General features: G+C 35.9%; 1 protein-coding gene across 2 annotated transcripts in view; it reads right to left on the bottom strand.

The window, feature by feature from the left end:
* LOC141419803 (uncharacterized) overlaps positions 1–20,207 on the bottom strand; it is a 632,676-nt gene that overhangs the window by 23,907 nt on the left and 588,562 nt on the right. The window contains exon 14 of one of the 2 annotated variants that reach the window (XM_074063511.1): positions 190–20,204. The exons of the other annotated variant lie outside the window; for it this stretch is intronic. The gene's annotated coding sequence lies outside the window, so the exon portion shown is untranslated. Of the gene's footprint in view, positions 1–189; positions 20,205–20,207 lie in introns of those variants that run through there. 2 annotated transcript variants of the gene reach the window in all.

Genomic DNA, 20,207 nt, shown 5'->3' with positions numbered 1-20,207 from the left:
CTGGTAGAGTGGCTCAAGGTGTAGGCCCTGAGTTCAAATTCCAGTACCACAAAAAAAAAAAAACTCAGAAATTAAGAGAAAGCAATTAAATTGACAAATGCAAAAGCTTCTGCACAGCAAAAGGAACAATCACCATAGGGAAGAGACAGCCCACAGAATGGGAGAAAATCAACGCCAGATATACATGTGACAAGGGATTAATACCCATAAACTATAGAAAAAGCTCAAAAACTAAACTTGGCTGTCAGAGTGGCTCAAATGGTAGACTGCCTGCCTAGCAAGTATAAGGACCTGAGTTCAAGTCCCAGTACCTCAAAAAAAAAAAAACAAAACAAAAAACCTAAACTCCTCAGAATCAACAACCCAAAGAAAAAAAAGGGCAAATGAATGAACAGAACTTTTTCAAAATTTTTTTTTAATACTCTTTCAAAGAACTACAAATGGCCAATAAATACATGAAGAAGTGCTCAACATCCTGGCCATAAAGGAAATGCAAATTAAAATATAAAGATTTCATCTCACTCCAGTCATAATGGTTATCATCAAAAACATCATGGTGAACTAACAACAGGTGTTGGCGAGGATGTGGGGAAAAAGGAACCCTCTTACACTGTTGGTGGGAATGTAAACTAGTACACTCTGGAAAAAAATTTGGAGGCTACTTAAAAATCTAAACATTGACCTACCATATGATCCAGCAATACCACTCTTGGGGATGTATCCAAAAGAATGTGGTACAGGTTACTCCAGAGGCACCTGCACACCCATGTTTATTGCAGCACTATTCACAATAGCCAAGTTATGGAAACAGCCAAGATGCCACACTACTGACGAATGGATTAAGAAAATGTGGTATCTATACGCAATGGAATTTTATGCAGCCATGAAGAAGAACGAAATGTTATCATTTGCTGGTAAATGGATGGAATTGGAGAACATCATTCTGAATGAGGTTAGCCTGGCCCAGAAGACCAAAAATCATATGTTCTCCCTCATATGTGCACATTAGATCAAGGGCAAACACAACAAGGGGACTGGACTTTGATCACATGATAAAGCAAGAGCACACAAGGGAGATATGAGGATAGGTTAAAACATCTAAAAAACTAGATAGCACTTGTTGCCCTCAACTCAGAGAAACTAAAGCAGATACTTTAAAGCAATTGAGGCCAAAAGGAGAAGGGGACCAGGAACTAGAGAAAAGGTTAGTTCAAAAAGAATTAACTTAGAAGGTAACACACATGTACAGGAAATCAATGCGAGTCAACTCCCTGTACAGCTATCCTTATCTCAACTAGCAAAAACCCTTGGTCCTTCCTATTATTGCTTTTACTCTCTCTGCAACAAAATTAGAGATAAGGGCAAAATCGTTTCTGCCAGGTAGCGAGAAGTGGGGGTGTGGAAGTAATGGAGAGGGCAGGGGGAAGGGGGAAGAAATGACCCAATCATTATATGCACATATGAATAAAATAAAAATTAAAAAAGAAAACATCATGGTGAAAATATGGGGAAAAAGGAACCTTTATACATTGTGGAAGGCAAAGTACAACTACTATGTAAAGCAGTATGGAAGTTCCTCAAATACTTATAAATTACAACTACCATATAGCCCAGCAAAAATATCAGTCCTGGACACACATGAGAAGGAATGTAAGTCAGAATACAACAAAGACACCTGCATATCCATGTTTACTGTAGCACTATTCATAATACCAAATTAGGAAACAGCTCAAAAGTCCCACAACTGATGAATGCATTAAGAAAATGTGATATACCTACATGCATACTCTCACACACACACATATACACAAAACGGAGTATTATGCAGCTATAAAGAATGAAATTATGTGTTTGTAGCCAAATAGATGGAAATGGAGGTCATCATGTTAAGCAAAGTAAGTTATGTTCAGAAACACATAGGTTTTCAGGTTTTCCTTTATATGTGGAAGAGAGATCCAAATAATAAACCTATACATAAATATGATCACACATACAAATGTATATAGAAAGAACATGTTTGCAATAATGTAAATGAGGGAACATGGGGAAAAAGGAGAGGAAAAGAGAATGAGAGAGTAGGTAATACTTACATCATTGTGAAAACTATCTAATGATAGCAGATAGGTGTGAAAGTTACAGGAGAGTAATAGAGGGGATTGACCTGATTATATTATCAGGTGAAATCCCTTTTAACAATAAATATACACTTAAGTGATGAAGAACTAAAATATAAAGTAGGTCCTAGTAGGGTATTGGTATTAGGAGGGGAGGACAAATGAAGAAGTTAAAGTAGGATGGATATGGTCAATGTATTTTACATACTTGTATGAAAATAGAATAATGAAACTTGTTGAAATCATTTTAACTAGAGGTGGGAAAAGAAGGAGAACAATGGAAGAGATGAACTTACCCAAGGTACACTGTAAGGATATATGAAAATGTCACAATGAAATTCCCTCACCTTCACAGATGGCTTACTGGAAACTCCCCACACAACCCCAAAGATTGACAAAGGGACGCCAAAGGATAGTTGAGCAGACAAGTGACCTAACTACAACTTATCTTCCTTAGTTGCCCAGAAACATCATCCTGAGTGACCCACAGAACATTTTCCCGCCCAGTGACCTTCCGGGTACTTTTCCACTAGCTCCCCCTATATTTATCCCAAATATCTTTGTGGCAGTTGGCCCTAGCTCTCTTGCTGGAGACCCCCTCCACAAACTCATTTTCCAATTAAAGCTGATGTTGAGCTGCCTCCTACCCATCCTTCCATGCTCTCTTCAGTCTAACAATAATAACCATTGACCAGAACAGGATACTTTATTTCCAAATTCAGCACAATCTCAAAAACTTCGGCTATGCTATGAGACATGGTCCAAGGTTCCCCTATACTTAAGCTTTTAGTTATCTCCACTCTAAACCCTCTCTCTGCCAGTCTTGTTTACTTTATCATATTCTCCTCCTAAAGTAAAATTTCCCATTAAAAAAATGGGAAGAAAAATCTTCCATTAAAAAACCCTCCCCGTCCCCTGACTTCAACCCTGCTCTATGTCATCCTTTCCTCCTCCCTCATCTCACAAGATATAAAAAAGGTTTAGCTTTGAACCTCTTCTCTCTGAATCTGTCTCATTCATGAGGCTACTCTTCAGCCTGCTCCAGTCTCCTCTGGACTGGTCATCCAAGTGAGAACAACTGAGACAAAGGTGAACAAAGAAAAAAATAGAAGAAATCCTCAAATTGCATTGTCAATTTTCTCAGCCTCCTAAGCAACTCACAGCATACCAAGGTTAAAAAACATAAAATCAATTAGAAATCTAAATGACATGGGCTGAGGACTGGCGCTGATTCTCTGTCCTAACCCCCTAAATTTTTTTCCACCTAATGTTGAGGTTGTAAATCTGCCTAAACAAACATTCTACTAACAGTTTTGTCCTTTAAGTTTTACTTTATAGATGGGCCATGCAGATATGTCAAGACCAGGAGAGGGAAAAGGTTATATCCAGGTTGCTCCAGGCAGTGACCCATCTGCTCTTCTAGCCAAGGCACCAAGAAGTGGGGTTACAGACGCATGAACTCAGCTTTCCATACAAGCTCTCAGTCTAACATGTACTTAGTCTGGAAGAACCAAAGAGAACATTTCAATTTTCTAAGTGTTCCTTTATTTTCTACAAATATCTCATATATTTAAATTAGGAATCTCAGCATTCCTGGCTATGACATTAGATAAGACCAAACGACACCTTTCTTGGGTTCTGCTATGCATTTAATAAGGCAAGTCCCCTTCTCTAAACTTAACTCTTGGGGGTTAATTCATTCTATCTTTCCACTACTTACTAATATAACCAGATATTACCAGTTTCAATGGAGATGTAATCTTTTTCACCACACCAGTCTGCATCTGAACCTATCTGACATAAAAATTCTGATTTTAAAACTAATTTTTAATGCAAAATAAGACAGTGGACTCATGCATCCAAGAAATTTTACCAAAAAGAGGATATGGGATGACAGCTACCACCCATAACCAGATTCCCTAAATTAACGTTAAGAGGTTTGATTAATAACAAAGTTGCTGTAACCCAAAGTAAACTATTCTTACAAATTATTTAAAAAGTACACTATAGAGGAAAATCTAGTCTTTTCAGATTAAAAAGAGGCCACATAGTTACCTACCCTCTGATCAAAACAGACAAAACTACACTTAAAGACAGTTAACTAAAAAATGAATCCTAATAAAATTAAGAGGTACCAATGTCAGTGGCTCACACCTGTAATCCTAGCTACTCAAGAGGCATAGATCAGGAGGATCAGGGTTAGAAGCCAGTCCTGGCAAACAGTTTGCAGAGACCCTCAAGAACCCATAACAAAAAAGGACTGATGGTGGCTCAAGGTGTAAGGCCTGAGGTCAAACCGCAGTACCTCTCCCCAGAAAGATAAGGCTACCCAGAAGCCCAATGAAAACTCAGCCCTTTTTTCTCATCTTTCTGAAATGACCAAATATATCAAGAAAATTGATTAAGAAGAAGAAAATCTACCTGCACCTTCATTTTATCTCCCAGTCAGCCCCTGACATTCATAAAACACTCCAAATACTAAAAGATGACTAAAAATTGGCTAATAACCATAAAAAATACTGAGCCTATAAACAACTTAAAAATAAAAAGCACTAAAACCATCTGCTACCTAAGGAAAATTCTAGCTTACTAGAGACAATATCTAAGAGTGCACTTGGAATTAATGTAATTGTTTTGTATGCTGTGTGAATTTTGTGTGTCTATTACTGTATGACTATGAAGACTGACTTGTTAGAGATTAAAATCTGATAAATATAGCAACAATCTTATTGGAGACTGAGATGGACTTTTATAAAATTGACTCTTACTTCAACTATAAAGCCTCTCAAAAATGAGTCCTAAAAAGAACATAAGACACATCTCAATCTGTTCCTAAAATTTTGAGAAATAAACTTGTGGGCACTAAATTAATTTTCACATATTCTTGAGCTCTCGAAACTATGCACTCTTAAATTAACATTTATGCATACCTAATTTAAAACTTTTGTGACATATGCATGTTTATGAACGTCTGTAGGATAAATCCTATTGTAAAATGAATATAAAATTTGTTGCTTCTACATGGCACTGGTGGCTCATGCCTGTAATCCTAACTACTCAGGAGGTAGAGATCTGGAGGATCGTGGTTCAAAGGCAGCCCAGGCAAATAGTCCATAAGACCGATCTCAAAAAAAAAAAAAAAAAAGCCATCACAAAAAGGGCTGGTGGAGTGGCTCAGGGTGTAGGTACTGCAAAAAAAAAAAAAAAAATGTTGCTTCTGTCTCCAGAATCTTTTGCCGCTACTTTTCAGCAAACCCATTTTTTCAAAGTTTTTAGGTCAATCAGGTCTAACTAAAATGCAGGAGTTCAAAAATTATCCTCTGCTTTAGGACCAAACGAAGAGACTTTATGGACAATAGCTTCGTCTATTTCATTGCCATTCAACTTATTTATAATTGGATCTACTATTAAATGTTTTTATAAATTGATTATTATATAAACAGTTTAGGACTGATTTTCTTCCTGAATCCATATTAAAATATAAGGCTAATAGAATATTTAATTTTATTAAGTAAAGAAAACTTTGTCTAAATTCAAAATTTTATAAAAATTGTTTCAAAATGCAAATTAAAAGATTTCAGGGTTATTGAAAGTTCATACATGTAATTAAGTTAATTATAATTTTTTATATTGCCTTAAAATTTTTCTAAGGTCAAAATTTACTGTACTGATGTAAAACTAGAACTTAATTCTCTGCATCTATAATAATAAACCTACAATATGAAAACAATAGTTCTACTCTTAATAGCATCTATAAGAAACTGACTTAAAAGAATGTTATCAAAATAATTACTTGTATTTTCTGTCAATCTTGTCAAACTTTGAACTACTTAAAAAAGTAAGCCTTAAGTAAATCAGAGTTTATATGAATGTCTCTTATATGACTACCTTCTACCTGTGTGGTAAAACATTTATTATTGTAATTAATCCTAAATTAATACCCTATATATCTGTAACTAAAACTATATAGAGCTGTATTTCTAGACTTTATCTAAATATTGTATAAAGTTTACAGAGTTAAAAATGTGTCAGTTTAATACATATAAAGTGACTAGCTAATGTTCTCTTTAATTCAAAATACATTCCATCTAAACCTGGTCAATGAGATTCTTAGCATTTCTGCTGTCTATAATCAGTAACATCCAAAAGAAAAACTCTGCTATTTGGGCAATTGTGCTATTTAAAATCTGGTTCACAATTATGTGTCTTAATCAAATAAGGTTTATTATTAATATAAGGCCCACATGTACATTAGGAAATAAGGCTATTTGGTGTCACTGGGACTGTTCTCCTAACCTGTAAGAGTTTTGGGTTTTGTCAATGCTGTGTAACTAGTGTGTCTTACCTTGCCAAAATTCTAAGCTTTATTTTTAAAAATTAGATAAATAAATATGTGTATCTGACATCTATGTATTTGCAATGTTAATTGTTGCTGGCTCCTTTCAAGACTTCTAACATATAAAACTTAGGAAAAAAATCTTTACCATATAGATGTTCTCCAAATCAAAACTGCTGCAATGCAAGACTTTTTACAGGATTGTGTACAGGTATTCCTAATTGAAATAAGGAGCACTTAGCATTACTATTGTAATGCCGATGGTCCTAATTACCTTCCTAACATGCTTTATGTTATAAAAATAACTAGACACTGACAATTGCTAAAGTATATTTTACCTATAACTATTCTAAGTCATTTTAACCATAACTATATTAAGTCTTGTCGTTCACTCTGGATCTTACTCAGAAATTTTACAGTCAAACTCAAAGATGACTCTAACAAGTACTTATCTGTCAATTGAGTCAGCCTTTTAAATATTTGCTTTTGTTGACTTTTTGTATTCTCCCTGTAAAACACTTAGCTGTTTTCTGTTGACCTTCTGTACCACTTTTAAGATGACAGGACATTATTTATAAACAGACAAAATTAAAAATGGATACTAGGTAAGCCTACTTCTTCGAAACCTCTTTTGTTGCTTATACTTTGGCCACATAGGTCTTAATTGGCACTGACTTCTACATGACTTACCTTGTGCTTATCCTCCAACATGGGATCAGATCAGAACATCCAGGAAAAAAGTATTCCTGGCATTAAGCGATCTTCATTAACTACAATGATTAATTGACAGAATCTTGAGAGGAAATTGTTCAAACACAAACAGTTTGGAGACAAGAGGGAATATCTGTCACAATCCAGATGGAGTTACCTATGCCAGACCTCATAAAATTTACTAAAACCAAGAGGTTTTAAATAAGTGTTATCAGCTGAGCTGGTGGCTCATGCCAGTAATCCTAGCTACTCCATAGGCAGAAGTCAAGAGGATCTTGCTTCAAAGACAGCTGAAGGCAAGTAGTTCAATGGATCTTATCTCAAAATACTCAATACAAAACAGGGCAGGAGGAGTGGCTCAAATGCTCCAGTGCCTGCCCCACAAGCTTAGCAGGCCTAGCAAGTCTGAGGCCCTGAGTTCAAGCCCCAGTTTCACCAAAGGGGGGGAGGGGGTGAAAAGTGTTCTATTCATCACTATTAACACATCCAATCCCTTAAAGGCACCTCAGACAGGAGGCAAACTTATTTTTTGGCCAAGTCCATCTACATAAGTAAGAGACAAAAGTGATTATTTCTGCTGGCTCCAAAGATATCTTTTTACTAACCTATGCTCATGGAGTTATTTTAAAATGAGTACCCCTACACAGTTCATTTAACTGGATGCCTTCTGACTTTTAATCCCTCTGAATTCTGCTTTATGATAAGGCTTATATTTTAGACTTAAACAACTGCTGACTTAACTGTCAGCTATCTCCTGTGTCCCCTTCTCCTGTGATAATTTATCACTGGCCAGAAAAAAATCCCTAATTCCCTCACGATTAAAAAGCCAAATGTTCAAACATAAAAAAATGATAGGAGGGATTTAAACTTCTTTTGCTGAAAAGAAATGATTCCTTACCTGGGCCTACAAATTAACTAAAAATAGAACAGAAAAAAAAACCAACATCTCCCTGTTTTATATGTATCTTCGCTATAAACTGTTCTCTTTACAGTCACCTTGCAACAACCTTGAAATCAAAAAGAACAAAAATATTCAATAACATCTTCATGACAAGGGCTGAAACTACCCCTAATAGCAGACCCTCTTTTGGGATGGACCACCCTCCAGATAACAACTCCAAAACCTCTCCCAAATCAAGAACTGAAATAATGGCCAACCAGAACACACCTGATGATCTGTGACTAGGACTGTTTAACTATGCACGCCTTTGTCCCCTGCCCCCAGTTCTTTGTTTACTTAAACCAGGAGCCCATATCTGTATCCCAACAATCCCTAGATTTTCCTTCTAATGCTGATAGCATTGCCTATATATACATAACTGCATGACACGCTTTTTCTCCCAGAGGCTACATTTCTTATACAGGTCGCCATTCAAAACCATGTACTCATACTTCAACAGGAAAAAAATGCTATTTTTATGTCAACTAGTACAGGGTCATGCATGATGTCATTAAGAGACTTCAGGAACAAGCTGTCAATCACCAACAACAAGCAACAGAATTCTGGAAACAATGATCTTCCTGGTCTATGTGGATGCCATGGGTCCTCCCTCTTTTGGGACCCCTTATTTTTCCTCATTCTGCTATCATACCTTGTCTCTTTCATACACTTCCAGAGGCTCCAGGCTTTCATAGAGAACACTACCCAAAAGCAGATCAACTTGATCCAATTCTGCCACAGCTGTCTACAGCAAGAAGACCCTGCCAATACCCATCTCCTCAAGAGACCTCAGCACTCCATCAGCAGGAAGTAGCTAAATGACATTTCATCATCTCTTTTCAAAAATATACATCTATCAAAAGGCAGGAGTGTTAGCGTGAACTGTAAGGGCAGTCATGTTAGAACTAGACACAAAGCACCTCCCAGGCAGCATATTGAAACTCCTTACAGTACCTCAAAGACTGACAAAGGAACAGTTGTTAACCTTTATCTCCAGCTGAGTGCCAAGGACAGTTGAGCAGACCTAACCACAATTTATCTTCCTTGGTTGCCCAGCAACAGCATTCTTTAGTGACCCACAAGTACGTCTTACCACCCAGCAACTTTCCTGGTACTTTTCCGCCAGCCCCCTCTGTGTCTACCCTAAACCTACACCTGGAAGTGGGTTCTAGCTCTCTTGCTGAAGACCCTATACAGGCTCTTTTCCTAATTAAAGCCTATGCTGATGGTATGCCGCCTCCCAACCATCCTTGCATGCCTCTCTGCAGTCTAACAGTTACAAATGTAAACATAAACAAACTGGAAACAACACTGACATAATTAAAGGAAGAAATAAGATGATATGCCATCAGATTTGCAAACTTGATCATTCTACACCCAATAATACATAACAATGTTGTTCAAAAACAAACACTGGAAAGCAGAATAGCAATATTAACTAGACAATGTAGATGTAGTATCAGCAGGCATGTAGTTCCAAAGAGACTGTTGTTGAGGAAAAACTGAGTATGTTCAGGATGCCATAGAGTGCAGTAATGCACTGTAGATGCTTGAATTATCTTTCCCAAATATCACTCACCTTCTTCCTCCTAAATACATACCACCTTCAACAAATCTAACTTTTTACACTATTGCTTAAAAAAAGCACATTACATGCCTTTTTGACTTGGAGAACTCTCTTTTACCTTGATTTTTTGCTTTTTAGGAGACATTTTCACAAAAATCAAGGGCAAGGAAACAGCATATCACATAACAACATTTTTGTGGTGGGGGAGGGATATTTTGTTAAAATCATGTATAATAAATACCCATATCAAAACTCTACACAATACATATTCTTCTCAAGAATACATATTCTTCTCAAGTACAGATAGAAGTTTCTCTGGAATAGACTATAAATTAAGAAAGAAAACAGGCTCATGCCTGTAATTCCAGCTACTCAGGAGGCAGAGATCAGGAAGATCATGATTCAAAGCCAGGCAAACAGACTCTATCTTGAAAAACCCCATTACAAAAATAGAGCTGGTAGAGTGGCTCAAGGTGAAAGCCCCAAGTAAAAGCCCCAGTGCATCCAAAAAAAGGAAATAGAATTGTGATGCATGGCACAACACAGATAACACTTAAAAGGCATGCTAAGGGAACCAAACACCAAAGACCAAATATTATATGATTCTATTTATACAAGTTATACAAATGAAGTAAATTCACAGAGACAGGTTACCAATGTCTGGGTGTAATAAATGAATAGCTATAGCTTATATATATATTGCATAGTTAAGTCTGAGTTAACAAAAAAAGTTTTGGAAAAAGAAAATAGTGATACTTGTGATATAACCAATGCCAAATGAAATGTATACTTAAAATGACATATTTTGTGCTCAAATATGTTAACAGGAAGACATTTTTAAAAAATGAGCACCATTCTTAAAAGGAAAATATCCCCATACAAATAAAACTCAGATTAAAATGTAACTAGAGAAATAATTGGACAGGACGGGATTTTTTTTCCCCCCTGTGGTTTGAACTCAGAGCCTTATGCTTGCTAGACAGGTGCTCTACTGCTTAAGCCCTTCAAACAACAGGATTTTGTTAAAAAAAAAAAAAGAAAGAAAGAAAAGAAAGAAAATGAGGGTTTTTCTACAAAAGTAAATAAAAATAGAAATTCAAAGAAAATTTTAAAGATTACCCAGATGGTACAATATATGAATAATGAAACTGCAAACTGATAGTAATATAATGTGCTGATTTTCAAAATTATGACCAAAGCATTTCTATAGTAAGAATGTTAATTTAGAGATCAGAAGGATCCCGGTTCAAAGCCAACCCAGGCAAATAGTTTGCAAGACCCTATCTCAAAAAACCCCAGCTCACAAAAATAGAGCTGGTGGCGTAGCTCAAGGTGAACAGAGTAACATTTATTCAGCTGCACACAAACAAAACCTTAAACAATAAAACCAACTAAATGACAGAAATTACAACATACCTATAAATATTAACAATAAATGTTAACAGACTTCATTCCGCCATCAAAAGACACCATCTGGCAAACTGGATTAAAAAGGAAGATCCAACAATCTGTTGTTTACAGGAGACCCATCTCATTGACAGAAACAAACACTGGCTTAGGGTGAAAGGCAGAAAGAAGATTTACCAAGCCAATGGCCCCAAAAAACAGGCAGAAATAGCAATGCTTATCTCAGACAAAGTAGACTTCAAACTTACATTGATCAAAAGAGATAAAGAAGGACACTCCAAACTAATAAAAGGGGAAATACACCAAAAGGAAATAACAATTATCGACCTATCTGTATCCACCATCAGTGCACCCAATTTCATCGACCATACTCTAAAGGACCTAAAATCATATACAGACTCCAACAGAGTGATAGTGTGAAACATTAATATCCCCTATCACCAACAGATAGGTCATCCAAACAAAAAATCAGTAAAGAAACTCTAGAACTAAATCACACAGTAGATCAAACAGACCTGCTGATGTCTACAGAATATTTCATCCAACTTCCACACAATATACATTCTTCTCAGCAGCCCATGGAACCTTCTTGGATATGATCCAAAATTGATCATATCTTTGGGCACAAAGCAAGCCTCAGTAAATATAAGAAAATAAAAATAATTCTGTGCATTCTATCTGATCACAACGCATTAAACTAGAACCCAACAACAAAAATAACAGCAGAAAATATGCAAACAATTGGAAGCTGAACAACACATTGCTCAATGATCAGTGGGTCATTGATGAAATAAAAGAGGAAATTAAAAGGTTCCTGGAAGTTAATGAAAATGAAAACATGACCTACCAGAACCTATGGGACACAGCAAAGGCAGTCCTGAGAGGAAAGTTTATAGCCATGAGTGCATATATTAAAAGGACAGGAAGATCTCAAATCAATGACCTAATGCTACATCTCAAACGCCTAGAAAAACAAGAATAAACAAGTCCCAAAACAAACAGGACAGAAAATATTTCTTATTTTTATTGTTGAAATAGAAACAACAATAACCACAACAACAACAAAAAAAAATACAAAGAATCACAGAAACAAAAAGCTAGTTCTTTGAATATATAAACAATATTGACAGACCCCTGGCAAACCTGACTAAAATGAGGAGGAAAAAAAAACCCAAATCAGTAAAATCAGAAATGCAAAACAGCAGATAACAACAAATACCACAAAATCCAGGAAATCATCAGAGACTACTTTGACAAACTGTATTCTAATAAATTTGAAAATCTTGAAGAAATGGACAAATTTCTACATACTTATGACCATCCAAAACTGAACCAAGAGGGTATTAATCACCTGATCTATAACACAAAATGAAATTGAAGCAGCAATAAAGAGTCTCCCAAAAAAGAAAAGTCCAGGACCTAAAGGATTCTCTGCTGAATTCTATCAGACCATTAAACAAGAACTAATACCAAGTCTCCTTAAACTTTTCCATGAAATAGAAAAGGAAGGCACACTGCCTAACTCATTTTATGAAGCCAGTATTACAATCATCCCAAAACCAGGCAAAGACACCTTCAAAAAGGAGAGCTATAGGCCAATCTCCTAAACGAACATCGATGAGAAAATCCTCAGTAAAATAATGGGAAACCGAATCCAACAACATAAAAGAAAGATCATTCACCGTGACCAAGTTGGCTTCATCCCAGGAATTCAGGGGTGGTTCAATATACGCAAATTTATAAGTGTTAAACAGCACATCAATAGAAGCAAAGACAAAAACTACTTGATCATCTCAATAGATGCAGAAAAAGCGTTTGATAAGATCCAACACCATTTCATGATAAAAGCTCTAAGAAAACTAAGAATAGAAGGAAAGTACCTCAACATTATAAAAGCTATATATGACAAACCTACAGCCAGCATTATTCTTAATGGAGAAAAACTGAAACCATTCCCTCTAAAATCAGGAACTAGACAAGGATGCCCACTATCTCCACTCCTATTCAACATAGTACTGGAATTCCTAGCCAGAGCAATTAGGCAAGAAGAAGAAATAAAAGGAATACAAATAGGTACAGAAACTGTCAAAACAAACCTATCTGCAGATGACATGATTCTAGATCTTAAAGACCCAAAAAACTCTACCCAAAAACTCCTACAGCAAACAGCTACAGCAACGTGGCAGGATACAAAATCAACTTACAAAAATCATTAGCTTTTCTACACACCAAAAACAAACAAACTGAGAAAGAATATATGGAAACAAATCCATTTACAAAAACCTCAAAAAAAAAATCTATCAAATACCTAGGAGTAAGCTTAACAAAGGATGTGAATGACCTCCATAAAAACTACAAACCTTTGAAGAAAGAGATCAAGGAAGACTACACAGAAAGTGAAGAGATATCCCATGCTCATGGATTGGTAGAATCAACATAGTAAAAATGGCTATACTACCAAAAGCAATCTACATGATCAATACAATTCCCATCAAAATCCCAGTGACACTCATCACAGAGATTGAAAAATCTACCCTAAAGTTTATTTGGTAACACAAGACCCTGCAAATAGTCAAGGCAATACTCAGCAAAAAGAGCAATGCTGAAGGTATCACAATACCTGATTTCAAACTATATTACAAAGCAATAGCAATAAAAATAGCATGGCACTGGCACAAAAACAGACATGAAGACCAGTGGAACAGAATAGAGGACCCAGATATGAATCCACACAGGTGTGCCCACCTTATTTTTTCACAAAGGTGCCAAAAACATACAATGGTGAAAAGACAGCCTTTTCAACAAATGTTGCTGGGAAAAGTGGTTATCTGCCTGCAAAAAGCTGAAACTAGACACGTTTATCACCCTGTACTAGTATCAACTAAAGATGGATCAAGGACCTTAATATCAGACCCGAAACTCTGAAGTTAGTACAGGAGAGAGAAGGGAATATTCTGGAAGCAATAGGTATAGGCAAGGACTTCCTCAATAGAACCCCAGCAGCTCAGCAACTAAGAGAAAGGATGAACAAATGGGACTTCATAAAATTAAAAGCTTCTGCACAACAAAAGAAATGGTCTCTAAACTGAAGAGACCACTCACAGAGTGGGAGACAATATTTGCCAGCTACACATCAGACAAAGGACTGATAACCAGAATATACAGGGAGTTCAAAAAACTAAACATTCCCAAAAGCAATGAACCAATAAAGAAATAGGCAACTAAACTGAACAGAATTTCTCAAAAGAAGAAATTCAAATAGCTAAAAAAACACATGAAAAAATGTTCACCATCTCTGGCCATAAAGGAAATGCAAATCAAAACCACACTAAGATGTCATTTCACCCCTGTTAGAATAGCCATCATCAAAAACACCACCAACAGTTGTTGGCAAGGATGTGGAGAAAAAGAAACTCTCATTCATTGCTGGTGGGATACAAGCTAGTGTAACTACTCTGGAAAAAAATTTGGAGGATTCTTAAAAATCTAAAACATAGACCTGCCATATGATCTAGCAATCCCACTCCTGGGGATATTCCCAAAGGAATTCAACACAAGTTACTCCAAAGGCACCTGCACACCCATGTTTATCGCAACACTATTCAGAATAGCCAAGTTATGGAAACAGCCAAGATGTCCTACTACTGACAAATGGATTAAGAAAATGTGGTATTTAGTGGGTGGTAAGGGAGGGGGGTGGGGGCAGGGGGGAGAAATGAACCAAGCCTTGTATGCACATATGAATAATAAAAGAAAAATGAAAAAAAAAAAAAAAAGAAAATGTGGTATTTATACACAATGGAGTTTTACTCAGCCATGAAGAAGAATGAAATCTTATCATTCTCAAGTAAATGGATAGAACTGGAGAACGTCATCCTGAGTGAGGTTAGCCAGGCTCAGAACACCAAAAATCGTATGTTCTCCCTCATATGTGGACTTTAGATCTAGGACAAATACAGCAATGTTGGTGGACTAGGGTCACATGACAATGAGAGAGCACATACGGGAGGTATGGGGATAGGTAGGAAACCCAAAACTTCAAGTTGTTTGATATTCCCACGGCAGAGGAGCTAATATAGTAACCTTAAAACGACAGAAGTGAATATGGGAAGATGATCAGGAAGTAGTGAATAGGTCAGGTAGAGATGAATCAATTTGGGCTGTAAAACACTTGTGCATGGAAGCAATGCTAGGAATCTCTCTATATACTTATCCTTATCTCAGCTAGCAAAAATGCTATGTCTTTCTTATTATTGCTTATGTCTACTCTTCAAGAGAATTGGAGAAAAGCGCAGAACAGGTTCTGCCTGTAAGCGAGTGAGGTGGAGGGGAGAGGGAGGAGGTAGGGGGCAGGGGGAGAAATGACCCAAACAATGGGTCAGATATGAATAAATGAGTTTTTAAAAAAAGAATATTATAAAGATTACCCAGATGATACAATATATGAATAATGAAATTATAAACTGATAGTAATATAATATAATATAATATAATAATAGTAATATAATATAATATAATATAATATAATATAATAGTTCCAGGCCAGCCTAGGCAAATAGTTCACGAGACCCTATCTCAAAAAACCCTATGTCACAAAAATAGGCCAGTGGAATAGCTCAAGGTGAAGCCCTTGAGTTCAAGCCCCACTACCACAAAAAAAAAAAAAAAAGAATGTAGATTTGGTAGATACAAAAAGAATATGAAGCCTCAAACAATGGTACCATTGTTAATTTTTTGTTGTTTTTATTTTTTAGTGAGACTGGGGTTTGAACTCAGGGCTTCAAGCTTGCAAAGCAGCCACTCTACTGCTTGAACCTGCCTTCAATCCATTTTGCTCTAGTTATTTTGGAGATGGGGTTTCAAAAACTATTTGCCAGGGCTAGCCTTAAACCATGATCCTCCCAATCTCAGACTCCCAAGTAGCTAGAATTACATTGAAACAAATAGTCATTTAGTCTGAATATAGAGAGTGAAACATTTAATGTATTCCTTCTTCCATCCAGCAAAAAATTGCCTTTGGACTCACTGTTCCTAAAATGACTCTATCTACCCATAGTCATCCCAGATTCCTCAACTTCATCACAGTAACATATCAGATAAATTGTTCATAACACTCCTCACACATACCCCATTCCCTTGGATTTCTGCTGCCTCATTAGTTGAAATTCATCATTATTCTTCACTTAAACTATTACTTGCACAGTTTATCATTATCTACTAGATTTAATCCACACACTATTACCTAGCATAGCTCTCCGAAATATGGCTAAAATACAACTCAAATCCCCACAAAAAAATTCAATAGTTTTTCACTAGGTCTAAAAGCATTCATTTTCACATTTTTGTTATCAAAATCCTATTTATCCTTTAAGGCCCAATGTGGAACACCATTTCCTTATATCCTTTCATGATACATAAACTGAATGCTACTTTCTCCACTAAGCCTGCAAATATATTATTGGTGTCTTGTAGGCATCTTCATAATACTTATATTTTAGGAAGGATTTTATATTCAAATGCCTTATTACTTCTAACACCATATGGTACTAAAGGATATGATTGGGTCTTAAAATTAATACCAAACATTTAACTGGTATTTATTTTAAATGATAAACAACAAACACAATGTTACATCCACACAATGAAATAATTCCTCAGTTAAAGGGAATAAGTTATCAAATCATACAAAGGATTGCTAGTAAAACAAACATGCCTAAAAAGGATACATATTTATATGTATATATTACTATAAGATTCCACTATATTTCTCATATATATTATGAGATTCCATCTATATGATATTCTACAGAAAAAAACAAATCCATTTTGCCAAGGCTTGAATGAAGAGAAAATGGCTGAATGAATTCAAAATGTACTGTGAAGTTACCGTACTCAATTATGGTACTAGTACAGAGATTGTTAGAGTGGTAAAATTATTCTATATGACAGTATAATATGTATTATAATACATAATGATACTTTAATACCTAACTACCATTTGTCAAACACACAGAACTTTGTCCCAAAGAGAAAAGTTAATGTAAACTAATTCATTTGTTTTTCAAAAAATCATTTAAGTAGTCAGAGAATTTGCAGAACGCAAAAGAATTTCATTATATAGAATTTATGAAACAACCTCTCTGAAGGAGAAAGGGAAAAAGGGCAGACATAAATAACTTTGAAAATTGCTGGGCACTTAGTGGCTCACATCTGTAATCCTAAGCATGAGAAAACCTGAAATGGAAGGATTGTGGTTCAAGACCAGCCCAGGCAAAAAGTTTTCAAGGTTCCCATCTCCACAATGATCAAAGTAAAATGCACTGGAGATGTGGTTCAAATGGTAGAGTGCCTGCTTTGCAAGTACGAGGCTCTATTTCAAATCCCAGACCCACCAAAAAAAAAAAAGTGCATTTGAATATATATGTGTTGTGTGTATTCTTATAACTTTGCCTCCAAAAATATGAAAATAATTTGTGTTTCATTATGATTGTATTAATAGCACACCTACAAAAAAAAAGAAAGAACCAAAATGCCCAATAAGGAAATATTTTCCATAAGTAACAGAACATTATAGAGGAATTCTAAAGTTTTAAATTATAAATGCAGAAACACTTTTTACATGGGAAGACTAACACATGCCATTGGACTAGAAATATATGGTAGACCAAGTATACTCCAAATTTTAAATTTTAAATGTTTTGTAATCTTTTTAAAGGGAAAATTTGATTGGGCAATAGTACTATCAACACTACAAAATATTATAGCACAAATCCACATACTCTACCATTTTTCACCTACATCGCTCTTTACCTATACTTTTCTAACAGTGACTTAGCTGTTATTACCAAAAAGTATTGACTCTTCACATTGGCTTGCAAGTGTCCAAACAGCAACTAAAAACTAAAAACACAGTAAAAGCTTTGCATCTCTGCCTCTATTTTGCATCTGTCTCCTTTACTCAGAGTCTTCCTCTCCCCTGGAAGCCGGGAAGGAAAGTGCTGACGGTTAATGTCTTTACTATCTTCATTATCTTCATGATGGCTATAAAACAACTTCTCAATCCCAATCCATTGATAATGATCAACCAGGCCACATTTTACCTGGGATTCTTTAATTATCTGTATCTTTTGCCTCCTACCCAAGTATTTCCTCTATTTAAACAAAAGCTCATGTCTATGTTCCACAGATGGGCTGAAATGCTCACTTTGCCTCTTCCCACAGTGTGCCAGTGCTGCATTAAATCGTTTTTCTCTGCCCTTCACCATTACTCCTAAGTGGCCGGACTTGATATGTGGAACCTCAGAGAGTAGGGTCTCTGGCCTAGAACTCCCAATTATACTTAGCAAATACTGAACCATTTCTCCTAAACAGAAATACAGGATTAACTCTCTATTAGCCTCTGATCACGACTTTTTCATTAACTGAATAATATGTAACTTTGTTTAATGTGTTTGTGATTAAAGGCACATTATTTCAAATATATTGTTGATTCATTATCACTGAAGTTTTTGTTTGTTTGTGGTACCGCGGTTTGAACTGCAGAGCAGGTGCTCACAAAGCAGGTGCTCACAAAGTAAGTACTCTTAAGGCTTGAGTCAGACCTTCAATACATTTTGCTCTGGTTATTTTGGAGATGGGGTTTCTTAAACTATTTGCCCAGGCTGGCCTTAATCCTTCCAATCTCAGCCTCCCAAGTAACTGTGATTGTAGGTGTGAGCCACTGGCCATCTCAACTCATTATCATTGAACTTTGATGGCCAAGAGCACTATGTTTTTAAAAAAATTTTTTTAGCTTTCATTTATAGGCACATGTTTGAACTAAAATGGAGATCTTATATTGGAGGGTTTAGCACTGAGGATGGAACCCAGGTTCTCTGACATGCTAGGCAAGCTTCATATCAGTGAGCTTCATTCCCAGTCCCCAACAGTCATCCAAACATAATTAAGTCAATTGTTCTCAGTAGCCACATTTGCTAGAAACCATAACATCTCCTCCAAGATATTTACACCCATCAAAAAGTTATAAAATGTTCTTGCTCATAGTTTTTTCTTTACTGTAGAAAAATCAGTATAGGGAGAAGATGTCTGATGCGATTTTAATATGCTGAACATATAACAGCCTTAGGAAACAGATTGGTACCATAAAACTCACAGATCTTACTAGGCACAGATAGCTCACACTTATAATCCTAGCTAGTCAGGAGACAAAGATCAGGTGAATTTCTCAAGTGGTAACAGTGCTTGCCTAGCAAGCATGAAGCCCTAAGATCAAACCCCAAATTCCCAGTGCAGCCAAAAAAGAAAAGAAAATCGAGAACAAATACAAAAAACAGTATTTCTCTTTCCCAAGATATTCACATTTGTATATATGACTTCAAATCCTAGTATTACCAAAAAAAAAAAAAAAGGAAATCAATAACAAAAATGAAAAATGGTACTTCTTTTTTCCCAAGACACTCATAATTGAATACACAGACAAAATACCAAATATGCGCTCTTTTTACTATGGTAAGATTTAAGGGAACATGGATGTTTTACAGGGCAAACAAAAATAGCAATACACATATACAATAAGAAGAAAAGATACCTACAAGGTGCTTACAGCTATAAATTTTTTGCCTAATAACTAAATCATCTCTCTAGCCAACTTGCTTTACTCAATGGCTCAAGTTTCAGTTTTCTTTATTTCTTCTCTTTCTTCTCCAATGCTAGGGAATTCAAGATTAACACTATTTTAGCCACCTGCTGAACCACCATGTGTCTGACTACAAAAAACTGTATGTCAACAGGACACGAAGTTTCTGAGACAAGTGCTAACAAGAGGGGAAATAATCACACTATGAAGCACCAAACTCCTGGGATTTACTATAAACCACCTCTCCCTTCAGATTTAGCACACTAATCCACTGTCCTCATTTATTTGCCTGGAAAATTAATAAACCTTCATTTCTTTTTCTCTGAAATTCTGCCCTTACTATTTGTAAATTGGCATCCAGACCAGGGACTGAATTTTCAGTAAGCAGGATGTTGTTTTATTGCATCATCAAATTCACTGAATGTTTATAGTTACATTTTTTCATTTCCATTTACTGTACCTTCTTTCTCATTGCTTACTAAGTTTATGAGGTTCTA

The sequence above is a fragment of the Castor canadensis genome, chromosome X (assembly GCF_047511655.1).
Source record: "Castor canadensis chromosome X, mCasCan1.hap1v2, whole genome shotgun sequence".
NCBI lineage: Eukaryota > Metazoa > Chordata > Mammalia > Rodentia > Castoridae > Castor > Castor canadensis.
The sequence above is the reverse complement of the archived record's forward strand: the minus strand, read 5'-3'. Positions and strand labels throughout refer to the sequence as shown.